Source organism: Phaethon aethereus (assembly GCF_964289735.1).
Source record: "Phaethon aethereus genome assembly, chromosome: 1".
In the NCBI taxonomy this organism is placed as follows: domain Eukaryota; kingdom Metazoa; phylum Chordata; class Aves; order Phaethontiformes; family Phaethontidae; genus Phaethon; species Phaethon aethereus.
In genome coordinates, this window is record NC_138575.1 from 28,223,286 (window position 1) to 28,237,590 (window position 14,305).

General features: G+C 37.6%; 1 protein-coding gene across 1 annotated transcript in view; it reads left to right on the forward strand.

Moving 5' to 3' along the window:
• The window catches only part of CTTNBP2 (cortactin binding protein 2), a gene marked incomplete at its 3' end in the record, with an annotated part of 90,771 nt that overhangs the window by 15,584 nt on the left and 60,882 nt on the right, over positions 1 to 14,305 (forward strand). The gene's annotated exons all lie outside the window — the stretch shown is intronic.

A 14,305-nucleotide genomic window follows, 5' to 3' on the forward strand; every position in this document is an offset into this window, starting at 1 on the left:
TTTGTAATGTCACAGTAACAATTGTGAATGTATTTTTATTCAGTTTTAATTTGTTTTGTGATGGCTTCAGCTCACTTGATGCTAATGGAGTAGCTGTCATTGATGTACCCACATTAATAATTAAAGACTTTATAGGTATAAAAATCTCTCATAAAATACAATTTTAATTTTGTAATGACAATAAGACACTGGAAGCAATATGTTTCTGGGGGATTACTGCACTTTGAAGTTATTTGGTGTTTGGCCTTCAGGTATATGCGTATGTTGAAATGCACTGCCTTTTCATTTAGTTGTTTTACAATTTCACATCTCATTTGCCTGGACTAGGACTTTTTCTTTTCCCTGACTGCCAGTTAAGGTTTTGTAAAATGGAAACAATGTGCACAGCACATCCAGAATCTCTTTTTTTGACTCTTCTAACTTTCGAGGAATGCAAATAGCATACTTGAACAATTTTCTCTAATACATATTCATGAACAAGCTATTACATTACAGACTAAATAATGGATGTATTGAAATTGAACAAAATAAAACATAATTTAAAAAATTAATAATGCACTACACATTTAATGACAGTAAACATTAAACATTCAGGATATTGCAGTCCCGGGAGAGAAAAACTCTACATCAGATTCCCATGCACCTGCTGAAACAGGTAGTATGTACACAGTATATTTTGATGACTAATATAGATTGATATAAAAAATAGCTTAATTTCACATAAGGTATATAAATGTTGAAAATTGGTGGTGGTGGGGTGGTTGGTTTTTTTTCTTCTCCTGCATCTCAATTTCCACTTCCTGTGTTTTGTAGTAAAATCCTCTAAACAAAATCCATGTGATACCTAAAATCTTCCAGGCAGATTGCCTGGTTAGCTGTACTAGTATGGGAAAACTTGGAAGTTATACCTGCTGAAGAACAGTCGCCTGATGTCTTGGAATACGATACTTTTGGATCTTCTGGCTTCTTACTTGGGAAGCCACAAGTCAGCAGTATTAGCAGGTGGAGTCTCCAAGCAGTGCACAAAATTACCTACTAGACAGCCAAATATAGATCTTTTATAAAAGTTAATAACAAGAGAATTCCATTGGAATTTTGTCAGATTTTGTACTTTGATTTGTTTTAACAAATTGGCATACATACTTTGTGTATCCTTAAAGCAAGAAGGAAATGGATTTCATGTAAGGGAAAAGACTTTTAATGTTATTATTTCAAAAGCTGATCAAGCTCTCTTTCAAAATTAGGAAAGTTTATGAGTGTGTGTTTGGGGAGTTGTTGCTGTTTTTTAATTGTACTAGTACTGCAGGGCTGTTTCGAAGCCTAATTTCTTTGGTAGGTCAAAGCCTGATAATTTCCAGCCCTGTACTAGATAATATGTGTGTTTGTCTTTTCCTCTTAGGTGATCTTCCTCTCTGTTTTCAGTCACTGGGGTATATACATTTATTAAGCAGTTTTATGTGTTCTTCATATTTTTGTAAGACTATAGAACTGGATCTTTTAATCTTCTCTTAGAAAGTAACTGTTCATTCTTGTGATTGTCATCTCAGATTTTTCCCTATAATCACTTAAGTTTAACTACATCATTCCTAAATGTGTATACCTTTATCCATGCTTATTTTGCAGGGTTTCACTGAGCATTTGTAAAATTTGTGCAATAAATAGTACTTATATATCTATTGGAAATACCTCTCCTGGAAAGTTCTGGCATTAAAGTGAATCAGTCTTGAATGATCACAAAAAAACTGATAATAAAGGATATAATTAGACACTGACTCACATGGTGCTATTCTTAATCTGCACCTAGCATGAAGTTTCTCATTTTAACAAGACCTGTTTGATACATGTTAGTCTGTTCTTTTCCCATTGTATAAATTCTTACACTGACCTCTCTTGTTTCCCACTTCACTAATTTTGTGTGAAACCACATCATGTGCTTCACTGAAGATCTGAGACAGATTTGATTGTTTTTTCTCTGTCTATAAAGCCAGCTATATTAAAAAAAACACACCTACCTTCAACATCCATAGATAGGATTTCTTTTCAGGCTGACTCGTACAGGAACATGGTTCTCACAGTGCCAAATGTTTTTTCTCTTGGTATGCCTGTTATATCATCACAATCCACACCTTATCCATAGCATTCCCTGGTGGAATGGAACAGAGATTTCTGACAGAGAATTAGGGAGTAAGAACTGGAGAGCAGGAACAGTATTTTTGGATAAGATATGGAGTTGGAACTTGCGCCTTACTGGTTTTGTTGTTTTGGTTTTTTCTATGCCATGTTTATAGTGTACATATATGTATTATGGAGTTCTCACTTAAATCACTTTAAAAACCTTGTTTTAAATGGATTCTTTTTCTTATTTTAGAAATTTGCTTTTCAGGATTACAGTTTAATGCTTCTTGATATTGTAAAAGTGTAATTTGCCTGTGTGGGTTCTGATGGATTAAGCAGAAAACACGATGTCTTTATTTTTGTGAATTGAGCCTCATTCTACATATGGAGCAAACTCCACTATTTAATAGCTTATAGAAATCTAAAATAATAGTCTTCTGAATGTGTTATGTTTTTGTGAATTCTGGGTTTTCTCTGTTCTCAAACTCAAACCATGAGTTTCCTCACTTTTAGTCTTCTGATTCTCTCCCCCATCCCACCGTGGGGGAGTGAGCAAGCAGCTGCGTGGTGCTTAGTTGCTGACTGGGGCTAAACCACAACACTTACTTAAAAAATAGCTGTAAAATTATAATCAGTTTGATGTGTCAGTGAAAGAAATTAAACGCCAAAATGATACCCTGTATCAGTTAGTACTGCTGTAATATTGCTTTTCTGACAGGGAGACAATGCCTTTGGATTTCAGAATTGTGTTGTCTTCAGATGCTTGTCTTCCAGCTGTTCATTTACAATGTATTCATTGTATCATAAAATTAATTTGTATTTTATGACTTTCAGTTTAATTTCTCTTGGTGCTAGTAGCCATCAGAGAAGATGGCTACGAACTCTTCATCTAGCATGTTTAAGATTTAAAGTTTAGTTTCCAAAAGGTGCAGTCCAATGAGAATAAAGAAGAAAGGCTTCAGAGTTTCTTACTCTGCTTTGAAGAGATTGAATTAGGGAATTTTAAGTCTGTCCACTGGCTATTGTTCCAGTGCAGTGTCCATTCTGTCTGTTCTGTGTAAATAAAAAAAAAAAAAAATCAAAAGTGAGAAAAGCCAGTAGTTTAGTTTGCAATTATGGGAAGAAATCTCGTTAAATTAACTAGTCATCCTGGGGGGGCAGGGATGGGGGGAGAGAAGGTATGTTTATTTAGTAAAGCTAATACTGTTGATGTAATATATTTTTGTTAAGGCATTTGAATTTGTGCCAAATGATAAATTAGACAGAACCAAAGCCAAGGTGTCACATATAACAATTCACTCTTTTTATTGCAACTTTGTGCATAATGTATTGTAGATTTTCCATGTATTTTATATAAAGTTTTGATACCTTGAAGTTTGCTTTTGAAACAGAACCAAAACTTCAAATACAAACTACATTTGTAAGAATTATGTAGATGGCATCTGTATACTTCCACGTTTTCACAAAAAGTTGTTGTTCCTTTATAATATGCACAACAGCAGATACATAAGGACACATAACATTCCTATTTCTAAATAAGGCCTGTTGCTTCCTGCTTCAGTGATTGAAACTTTATCTAACTGGGTCAATATCTCCTCCTATTGCTGTAAAAGTAGTTTGGTGCTTTGGTATAAACAGAGAAAGCTGAGGCGTTTTTTGCCTTTAGCATGTATGAATTTGTTATAGTATACTCTGATTTGTACAATACAGAACTCACAGTATTTTCTTGAATTAATCTCTATCTGAACCACTATTTCTTCTTTGGGGAATATTGGCTGTCTGGAATTTGGAAGTTGGAGAAATTCAGATTTGTAAGAGTTACAGTTATTATCAACCAGAGCAATTTAAGTTGCTGGACAAGTTCAGCCCTGTGAGGACCAACAGCCTTGGAAGAGCAGACCTTTGTCACGCTTGGGTCAAATTTCCAGATTCATTCTCCACATGAACAGTTAATTTGCTGTGGAGAGCAGCATCAGGATTCACCTCAAAGGAAGTGATCTTTGTGTAAATCTTTCTCATTAGCACTCTGATCTTGTGTAACTACTACCCCAAATGACTTTTGAATCTGTAATTTCTTTATTTTAGTACCTCCATCATCAGGGTTGCACTGCAATTAAAATTAAATTCAGATTAACATTTAAATCATTAAAGTTATTTTGTTAATGAGAAATAACATACTGTTTAATTGCTATTGGGAATGCATACAGTTAAAAAATGAGGGATACTTAACTATAGCTGCTGCCTCCATCTGTCTCAATTATCCAAATAAACTGCCTGCCTGTGAGAGGGGGATAATATATTCCTAATGTGGAGCTATTGTGGCCACATAATCAAAGCACAGGTCTGGCCTCCCACAACTGTGATCTTAAATACAGCATTCATTTGTTGTTTTTTTCTCCAGCCATAAAGTGGTTGCTGTATCTGCCTGCTTTCTAGAGGATTTTTTAAAGTGCATTGACCCTCATATGATGAAGTGCTAGTGTTAGCTGTCAAGCATGGAATTACAAATACTAAATGCTGCTTTTAGTGGTGATTCTCTCATAAAGTTAAATCATTAGTAGGTTATTTTTCATCTAAAATTTTAAAGCCCAATTTAGTTGGGATTTTTGTTTATTTTTAAAATAATTTTATTTACCTATGTAAATTTCATTAGGTGGTGAATAGTAAAATGAAAATTTATATTATACTTGCTTCTATGGTATACATTAATTATGTGAATCAAAAATGCAAATTCTTGTCATAGTAGATCCTTTAATGTACCATACTGCACAGGTTCAGAGCAACTTCTTTGTATTGTTGGGAAAAATCACCAATGAAATAAAAAAATGGCTAAAAGAATTGCCAATACCAACACTGGATATATTTTTATTTAATTAAAATTGACTACAATATCAATGACATTGCTGTGGAGCAATGTCTTTTCTCTGAGCTTAAGTGAGGTCCAAATCAACAAACTCTGTGTATATGATGGTCAGGTCAGGAGGATGGTAGGAGAATGGCAAGGTGAATTTTGTTATAGGTGTTTCTTCAGTGTTGTAAAACCCTACTATATTTAATTTTTACCATAACTTCCTAAGGCAGGAAAGCTTATCTTCTATGTTTGTGCTCGTACCAATATCTGTTGAATCTTCAGCCAGTTTCCGCAAAATCTGACAAAATGCTAAGCATTTCAGAAATAGGTAGTGTCATAAAACTGGGCAGCTGAGCAAGAAAAGTCATACTGTTCTTAAGGCCTTAGTTGAAGGAAGGGCAGAGATTTGTGGTGTCTATTATTGAGCACTGTATATGAACTGTAGAATACAGAGGTAGGGAAAATCAGATTTTTTTAATTCAGCTACTCAGAGAATTTAAGTTAGACTGTCTAAATTTATAAGATGAGATTAAAAGAAAAAGGTCTCTGCTGTGGGAGTTAGTTCTGCCTGAATTGTAAGTACAGTCTATCTCCCTGAATCTAAGCATTTTGACAGGCCTGCAGGCTAATCAACAGAGACGGAAATGAATCATACTTTCTATATTATGACTGAGTAGAAAATCCATATAAAATAATTTCTGACTTCCCCTAGCAAGGCATCTGAGTTCTTGAAGAGCAGTGGTTGAATTTTGAAATGAAGGTGTGGATATTAATGTAATAAAATAGGTATGTCAAAAGGTGGAAATTAATACACCATGTAATACTATCTCATAGCCACATTTAAGTTTAATAACCCATTCTATTAGCTTTACCTTAAAAAGCTTCCAGTCTAAAAAGACAAGATTTTAAAATAAATATAAACAGCTTTTAGAAAGTATAGTGATTACTGCGTAGATTACACAATGTTTCTTTAAAATAGATAATGCATAGTATGTTGAATGCCAGTTTTCAGGTTCCAACTCTTTTGTTAATCATTTTAGAACTACTAGGATATCAGTATTTAATGCCATGAGAAATTCAGTAGTTTAAAGCAAGTCTTAAAAAAAAATTTAAGTGCTTTTTAGGAAGATGATTTGTTTTGAAATAATCGGATTGTTTCAGAAATTTCTTAAATAACTAGCTGCAATGAAAAGACATTCCAAGGCTATAATGGTATAATCAAACATTACTTCAAAACTGCTCCATTTTTTTTAAAAGTATATATAATCAAATTAATTGTTGTTTGAAAAGTATTGCATTTTAGAACAACAAAGAAATGTTTCTTTGTACTAACATTCTATTAGAAAGTTCTGGTGATATGCATAGCTCATCAGATGTTGGGGTTCGTTATGATAAAAGGCCATTTTTTACATATTTATATAATGTGTGTGTGAATGAACTACTTGAGTGAACCTACCTTAGCATTCAGACCAAGAAAGAATCACTTTTGAAGAAACTCTCCCCATTGTCCCCACCTAACTTTGCTTTGATTTGCTTTACAGACCACTCTCAGACTGTGTAAACTGAACTAAGAGCAGAGACAGTCCAAAGTAACACATCCTTCCAAATGGCAGGACCACAGGCACATTCCCAGTATCAATTGTGGTGCCCTACAGACTTGTTCCTGTTGTGCTGCACTACCTGCTAATGTTGGCATAGTCACTGTATACCTGTAAATGCCCTTTTCCAGGGTTGTTTGAGTACATATAGTAGGAAATATGAGTTCATTTGGTCTGGACTTAAAAAACTCCACAACTTTATATATCCCTATGTTCACTTTCTAAAATCAGAAATTCCCCAATGCTTTCTACCATTATGATCATTCTTGAATTTAAGACAGATGGACCTTGCTTGTGAAATTGCCAGATGGGTCATTGTAAAATGCTCTTCTGCACTCTCTTTCTCCCCGAAGGGCAGATTGCATTTCCTGCGCAAGCTAGTTTGATTTCAAGTCCTGAGCTGTGCTGGAAGGCTGTTATTAGTAAAGTTGTCTTTCAATTTTGGCTAAAAATGATTAAGCACTGAAAAATATAGATTTATTTTAATCTAATTGAAAACATGAATTATTTTGATGGTAACTGTCATGTGTCCATATTTCTGTACGACTTTTGTATTTCTTTAAGTGTATGTGAAGATCAAACAATATTTAAAAAAAAAAAACACGTGAGGGTATCGTACTTTATCATGACAGTACACTACATGACAACATTAGGTTTTTGATGGGTAACTGAGAATGATACTGGAATACCTATGCAAAATGTGGAGCCTTTCATGCCTGTCTCTGCATTTTCTGTAATGAATTAGCTGTTTCTTGGGAAAAAAAAAAATCAGGTAAATAGTAAGTAAAATATTTGGAAGGAGAGCTGTAGATACTCACAAGGTATACTTGCCTAACTTGACCTGTCTGCTTCCCAGTTCTGTCTAGCAAAAGAGCTTCCTTCACTTGACTAAGGCAAACTTTTGCCTACTGCAGGCTGAGATTTTAGTTAAGAAAATTTGATTTATCAGTTAGAGTTTTCATGTCTTTTTTATGTTATTTACTGTCTTCTGTATCTTGTGATGGGGTGATACTTGGTTTGCCCGTACTCTGTAAGTTACATGTTAAAATAGAACTATGACCAACACCATAATTGTCAATTGTATATGGATAAAGTTTTTATCCCAGACTACTGCACAGAAGTCAACAAGAATTGTATTGTAAGACTTAGTACTTCTAGAATGAACTTCATGGCTGGAGGGGAAGAAACCTGGGAGCTATCAGGAAAAATTAGATTAGTTGTTCTCAACTACACCGCCTATAAATTATGAAGACCCTTACCTGCAGTAACTGTGCTCCACTGTCGTGAGTTTAAAATGCAAATCTGGACTTCTCCCATACGTATGAATCCCATGGCTCTCTTGTACCAAAGAATGGAGCTAAGAGCACACAGAAGGCAGCTTTAGAGGTTTTTGGCAGCCAGGAAGACAGCCTGTTTTGTAGCAGGTGTCTTTGAAAAATGGTGATTAGGTAGAAGGAGGAGCAGAAGATGTTAAACTGCATGTAACAGAAGGTTATTGTTGTAGACAGTATGATGGCAGTTGTTGGCCTTGGTGGCAGAAGTGAACCAGGAAATAGAAGTCAGATAATGCCTTGCTTGCATTGCCATTTTTGCATGTTTCAATTTCTTTGCAAAAATTTAATTTTTACTAAATTTTTGGGAGGTAATGATCTGCAGTTTGTGTCCTTGCTCATCTGATCACTACTTTTGATTTACTGACTTTTATTATGGTTGCGTGTGCATTTTATCTGCTCTTAAATATAGTTTGTCTTTACCTGTCCAATGATTCTGGTTATGATTACAGCTTTTACTTTCTTAATATTAGTTTATTGTAATTTTCTGAACATGGCTGCCAAAAAGTATTATTTCACTAGTGCAAGCTATTTGATTGCAAGGAAACTATGAAATTTGAATAAACCTCAGACAGGTTAGTAGATGAAATGATTTGTCAGTGCTTAGTTTAGAATGATTTCTTTATCATTGGTTTATTTAAAGTTTTAAAGAAATGCAGCATGCTCCTTGTTCACCTAACTGAAAAAGTGTTGTTAGACACAACCTTAGAGAATGTTCAAATTTTGATCTTTAAAAAAAAAAAAATTCCTATCTTGATCATGGTTTATGTATTGTATTTTTTTTTAGTTTATGTTGTGTCTGACAAATTTATTTTTATGAAATTACTGAACATGTTTTGATATACTGCTTTACTGCCAAACAATTCAAGAAACTAACAGTATTCCAGTAAATACCTGTGTGGACCTCAATTTTTGAGAATTGCATGACTGGTTACAATGTAAGAAAATAGCTTTTGTTGCATGTCAACAAAATGACCAAGCCTGCTTAAGACAGGAGAACCTAACACTGTACTTCAGGAAATGTTATGAAATTAAAGGACAGTTTTATACCTTATCCTTAATACTGCCACAGTCCATGTGTATTGGGTTTGCGTGGCAAGGTTTCAGGAGCGGGGAGGGTCGCAGGGGTGGCTTCTGTGAGAAGCTGCCAGAAGCTTCCCCTGTGTCCGACAGAGCCAATGCAGCCGGCTCCAAAACAGACCCACCGCTGGCCAAGGCTGAGCCCATCAGTGATGGTGGCAGCGCTGCTGGGAGATCAGAGTTAAGAAGGGGGAAAATAAAAATGTGGAACAGCAGCTGGAAAGAGGAGTGAGAAGACGTGAGAGGAGCAGCCCTGCAGACCCCAGGTCAGAGCAGCAGGAGGGGCAGGAGGGGCTCCAGGCACCAGAGCAGAGGGTCCCAGGCAGCCCCTGGGGAAGCCCATGGGGAGGCCGGCTGTGCCCCTGCGGCCATGGAGCTACACGGGGGAGCAGATCTCCACCTGCACCCGGGGAGGGCCCCACGCCGGAGCAGGGGGATGCTTGAAGGAGGCCGTGACCCCATGGGAAGCCCACGCTGGAGCCGGCTCCTGGCAGGACCTGTGGCCCCGTGGGGAGAGGAGCCCAGGCTGGAGCAGGGTTGCTGGCAGGACTTGTGACCCTGTGGGGGACCCAGGCTGGAGCAGCCTGTTCTTGAAGGACGGCACCCGTGGGGACATCCAGGCTGGAGCAGTTCATGAAGAACTTGAAGAGCTTGTGGGAAGGGCTCATGTTGGAGAAGTTCATGAAGGACTGTCTCCCATGGGAGGGACCCCACGCTGGAGCAGGGAAGAGCGTGAGGAGTCCTGCCTCTGAGGAGGAAGGAGCAGCAGAGACAGCGTGTGATGAACTGACCAGAACCCCCATTCCCCGTCCCCCTGTGCCACTGGAGGGAGGAGGAAGAGAAAATCAGGAGTAAAGTGGAGCCTGGGAAGAAGGGAGGGGTGGGGGGAAGGTGTTTTAAAACTTGGTTTTACTTCTTATTGCCCTACTCTGATTTGATTGGTAATAGATTAAATTAATTTTTCCCCAAGTTGAGTCTGTTTTGCCCGTGAGAGTAATTTGCTGAATGATCTCTCCCTGTCCTTATCTCAACCTGTGAACCTTTCATTACATTTTCTCTCCCATGTCCAGTTGAGAAGGGGAGTGATAGAGTGTCTTTGGTGGGCCCCTGGCATCCAGCCAGGGTCAACCCAGCACACCATGTTGTAATAATGTGGAAATACTGTTTACAGTAATGGTGGCTTGACTTTATATATAGTATTTTATTTAAAAGATCATTTCAGATGCCTATGAAAGTATTGCTCTTTCTTATATTCAGTGTTTTTTGTAGCAATAGTTCTGTAAGTGTGGATAACTAACAAGAAATACTTTTCTTTGCATGATGAAAGGTATCAAGTGAACTGTATTTGCATTTTCCTTCAAGTGCACCTTTATTTCTTGCACTTCATTAAGAATGGAACCAAGTCTCACCTTTTCCGATAGATGTTGGGGATGTAGCAGCAGCAGTCCTTGGACTGATTCACTTTGTTATTCTGAGGGATCCTGGTATTTTGACACATATAAAGTTCTCTTCTAGAAGCTACTGACAAAATCAGTTTTCAGTAGTGTTACATCACTTCTTGTGGTAGTTATTTGCTATTTGCCAAAGGGAGATACTAAGCAGTGAGCAAAGCAAACTTCTGGTAAACCATGTTAAAACAGTCCTGAATATGTGTTGTTTTACTAAGCTTAAGCTTCGCTACTCAGGTAAATACCCTTATTCCAGGCTGTCCTAAAATTGGAGACGACAAGTGTGAGACTATGAGACTTTTCTAGTATGAAAACTCTATGGCCTTGCATTGCAAACATCCTTTTCACTCTGTCCTTTCCAGCAGTGACTGATCAACTGATAATAGTCTCTTTGTTTTTCACCTAAGATCTGAATATCTTTATTGTTGTTAGGCATGTAACTTCTAACTCAGCTGAAAGTATTCTGATGGTTTCTTATTTGGATAATTGCTTTGCTTTTCTCACTTGATTCCTCTTACACTCATTTATCTTTCTGCATAATCCAACATAAACCAGTGAGTAGAGATACACACACTATTGTAAAAATAATAGTAAAAAATTCCAACATCATGTCGATGTAACTCTTGCTCAGTTTTTGTGATCTTTCTGAATAATACAGCTGTGACTTGATTGTTAGAGGGACTTATTTAAAATGTTTTATCTGTTTGCCTTCATTACTCACGTGGCTGAAAATGAGAAATGTAACTGGGTCATCCTAACTGTATTATTATGTTAACTAAAATTTTCCATTTTTAGATAAGGGAACATACACAGGATATTTCCTCTATATCAATAAATGCTACAGTTAATTTTGTTGATGGTAACACTAAAGCGCAACTGGTAATATAACGCTTCCTTCTTTTGTTTGTGACTCTCTTCATGTTACTATTGCTGAAGAAAAAAATTATAAGGCTTGTTCTTGGTTCTTCCAAATAAATATGAGAGTCATTAATAAAAAATAATTATGAATAAAATAAGAGATTTGATTAAGGTCCTTTTCAAATTCAACACTTGTGAAAATACTCACATAGCAGCAATTACTTTGGTTATGCTTGGGTGTATGTGTTCCCATGCTTTTCTCCCTCCCACTCTGTTTTGATGCTGTTCTGACTGGTGGATAGGTCTTGCCACCTGCAGTTCTCCCAGAGAGAGGCATCTGTCTTAGAACCTCTGGCAGTGTACTAAAAATACTTAGCACTAGGTCTCTTAAAAAAAGCCAGCGTTCCATTTGTATGAATAAATGGAAAATTTGAGAAAACAAAGCAACCGTGATTATATTAAACTACAAAAGGGTAGATTTAGACTACATACAAGGGAGAAATTTTTCATAATGAGGGTGGTGAAACACTGGCACAGGTTGCCCAGAGAGGTGGTAGATGCCCCATCCCTGGAAACATTCCAGGTCAGGTTGGAGGGGGCTCTGAGCAACCTGATCTAGTTGAACATGTCCCTGCTCACTGCAGGGGTTGGACTGGATGACCTTCAAAGGTCCCTTTCAACCAAAACCATTCTATGATTCTATGATAGTGAGCACCCTCTGAAATAGCAGAGTAAAATTTTAGCTAGATGTTGTAGAAATGTAAGCTGTTACATGACGATTTTAAAATTGGTAACTTTTAAGTAATGGTATCTGTAAAGAGATAACTAACTTGTAAATTGCTTTAAAGTTTTAATAAAGGGCATAAAATGCAAAATAAACAATGTGGATGAGTATTCTGTTTACTTTAAAATTTTCCATTCTAGAAATACTAAATTTATTTAGTTAAATCTATTAATTCATTCAACTTCTTCACTAGGGGTAGTAGCAAGAATAAAATTCTTCTTGGAGGTAATACATATTACTGTCACAATTTACCTTCCAGTGAATACTGGAAATCATTTGAAAACATTGAATTCTCTTACTACACTGCAAATAAATCTATATTGTTAATAGAATAGAACAGACTATTTCAGTTGGAAGGACCTACAATGACCATCTAGTCCAACTGCCTGACCACTTCAGGGCTGACCAAGTTAAAACATGTTATTAAGGGCATTGTCCAAATGTCTCTTAAACACTGATAGGCTTTGGGCTTCGACCACCTCCCTAGGAAGCCCGTTCCAGTGTTTGACCACTCTCTCAGTACAGAAATGCTTCCTAACGTCCAGTCTAACCCCCCGCCCCGGCACAGCTTTGAACCATTCCCACGTGCCCTATCACTGGATACCAGGGAGAAGAGATCAGCACCTCCATCTCCCCTTCCCCTCCCCAGGAAGCTGTAGAGAGCAATGAGGTTGCCCCTCAGCCTCCTTTTCTCCAAACTAGACAAGCCCAAAGTCCTTAGCTGCTCCTCATAGGACGTGCCTTCCAGCCCTTTCACCAGCTTTGTTGCCCTCCTCTGGACGTATCCAAGGACCTTCACATCCTTCTTAAATGGTGGGGCCCAGCACTGCGCACAGTACTCCGGGTGAGGCTGCACCAACGGTGAATACAACGGGACAACCACCTCTTTTGACCAGCTGGTTATGCTGTGTTTGATGCAGCCCGGGATGTGGTTTGCCCTCTTGGCTGCCAGGGCATAGTGCTGACTTCTGTCAACCAGCACCCCCAGATCCCTTTCTGCAGGGCTGCTCTCCAGCCACTCCTCTCCCCATTTATACTTGTGCCCAGCGTTACTCTGTTCTAGGTGCAGAATCCAGCATTTTGACTTGTTATATTTTGTTCCATTAATTATAGCCCAGTGCTCCAGTCTACCTAGATCCCTCTGCAAGGCCTCTTGACCCTCAAGAGAGTCAGCAGCACCTCCAGCTTGGTATCATCGGCAAACTTGCTAATGGTGCATTCAACTACTGCATCCAGGTCGTTGATAAATATACTGAACAGAACTGGCCCTAGCATTGAGCCCTGAGGAACACCACCGGTAACCGGTTGCCAGCCAGGTGTAGCCCCATTCACTGCAACCCTTTGAGCTCTGCCCCCCAGGCAGTTCTTCACCCAGCGCACTGTGAACCTGCTCATCCCACAGTTGGACAACTTGTCCAGAAGGATGTTGTGAGGGACAGTATCAAAGGCCTTACTAAAATCCAGAAAAACTACATCCACCACCTTCCCTTCATATACTAGGCAGGTGACCTTATAGAAGGTTATCAAAATAGTCAAACAGAACTTTTACTTTGTGAACCCATGCTTACTGTGCCTGATGATTGCATTGTAAATTCCTAATTTGCATACCTTTTTATTAAAATAATTAAAGCTTGTTAATCATGTAATTGCCATACAGTAATAGGGGATGATATTTTAACTGAGATTTTGATAGCTTGAATATATGAAAATCTTTGATTTCAACCAGAAAGGTTGATTTACTTAAAGTTTTTCTGTTTTGCCTTTGGTGTGTTTTGTCTGTTACTGAGCTGAAGAAACTTTTTAACTGCTAAGCATGGAGGTTAAAGTGCTCTTTTTTGGCTAGAGGTGAAGTCAGTTTTCCTTCAGTATTTCAGAAGAACAGCTGACAGATTTCCATGCAAAGAATTACGAATTGATTTGCATGAATTTGAACTATAAATTTGAACATGCAAAAAAGTTTAATTGACAAACGATTATTTAAAGTAACTAGAAAGCAGGAGTCTCTTCTATCCATTCAGACTCATTATCAGCATGAAAATCTGTATTAGTTTCAGAAATAAATGTCTGGGTGGTTATAAAATCAAAGCATCAAACAGTGATACTTCCTTACAAAATATTGGCCTATAATTTTCAAATGTTTAAGCATCAGACAGCAAAGCTGTCATAAAATAGGTCTAATGTCATCTTTATATGGAACATCTGGATGTCTTTTCTCAATTAAAACCACATGTTGTTTCACG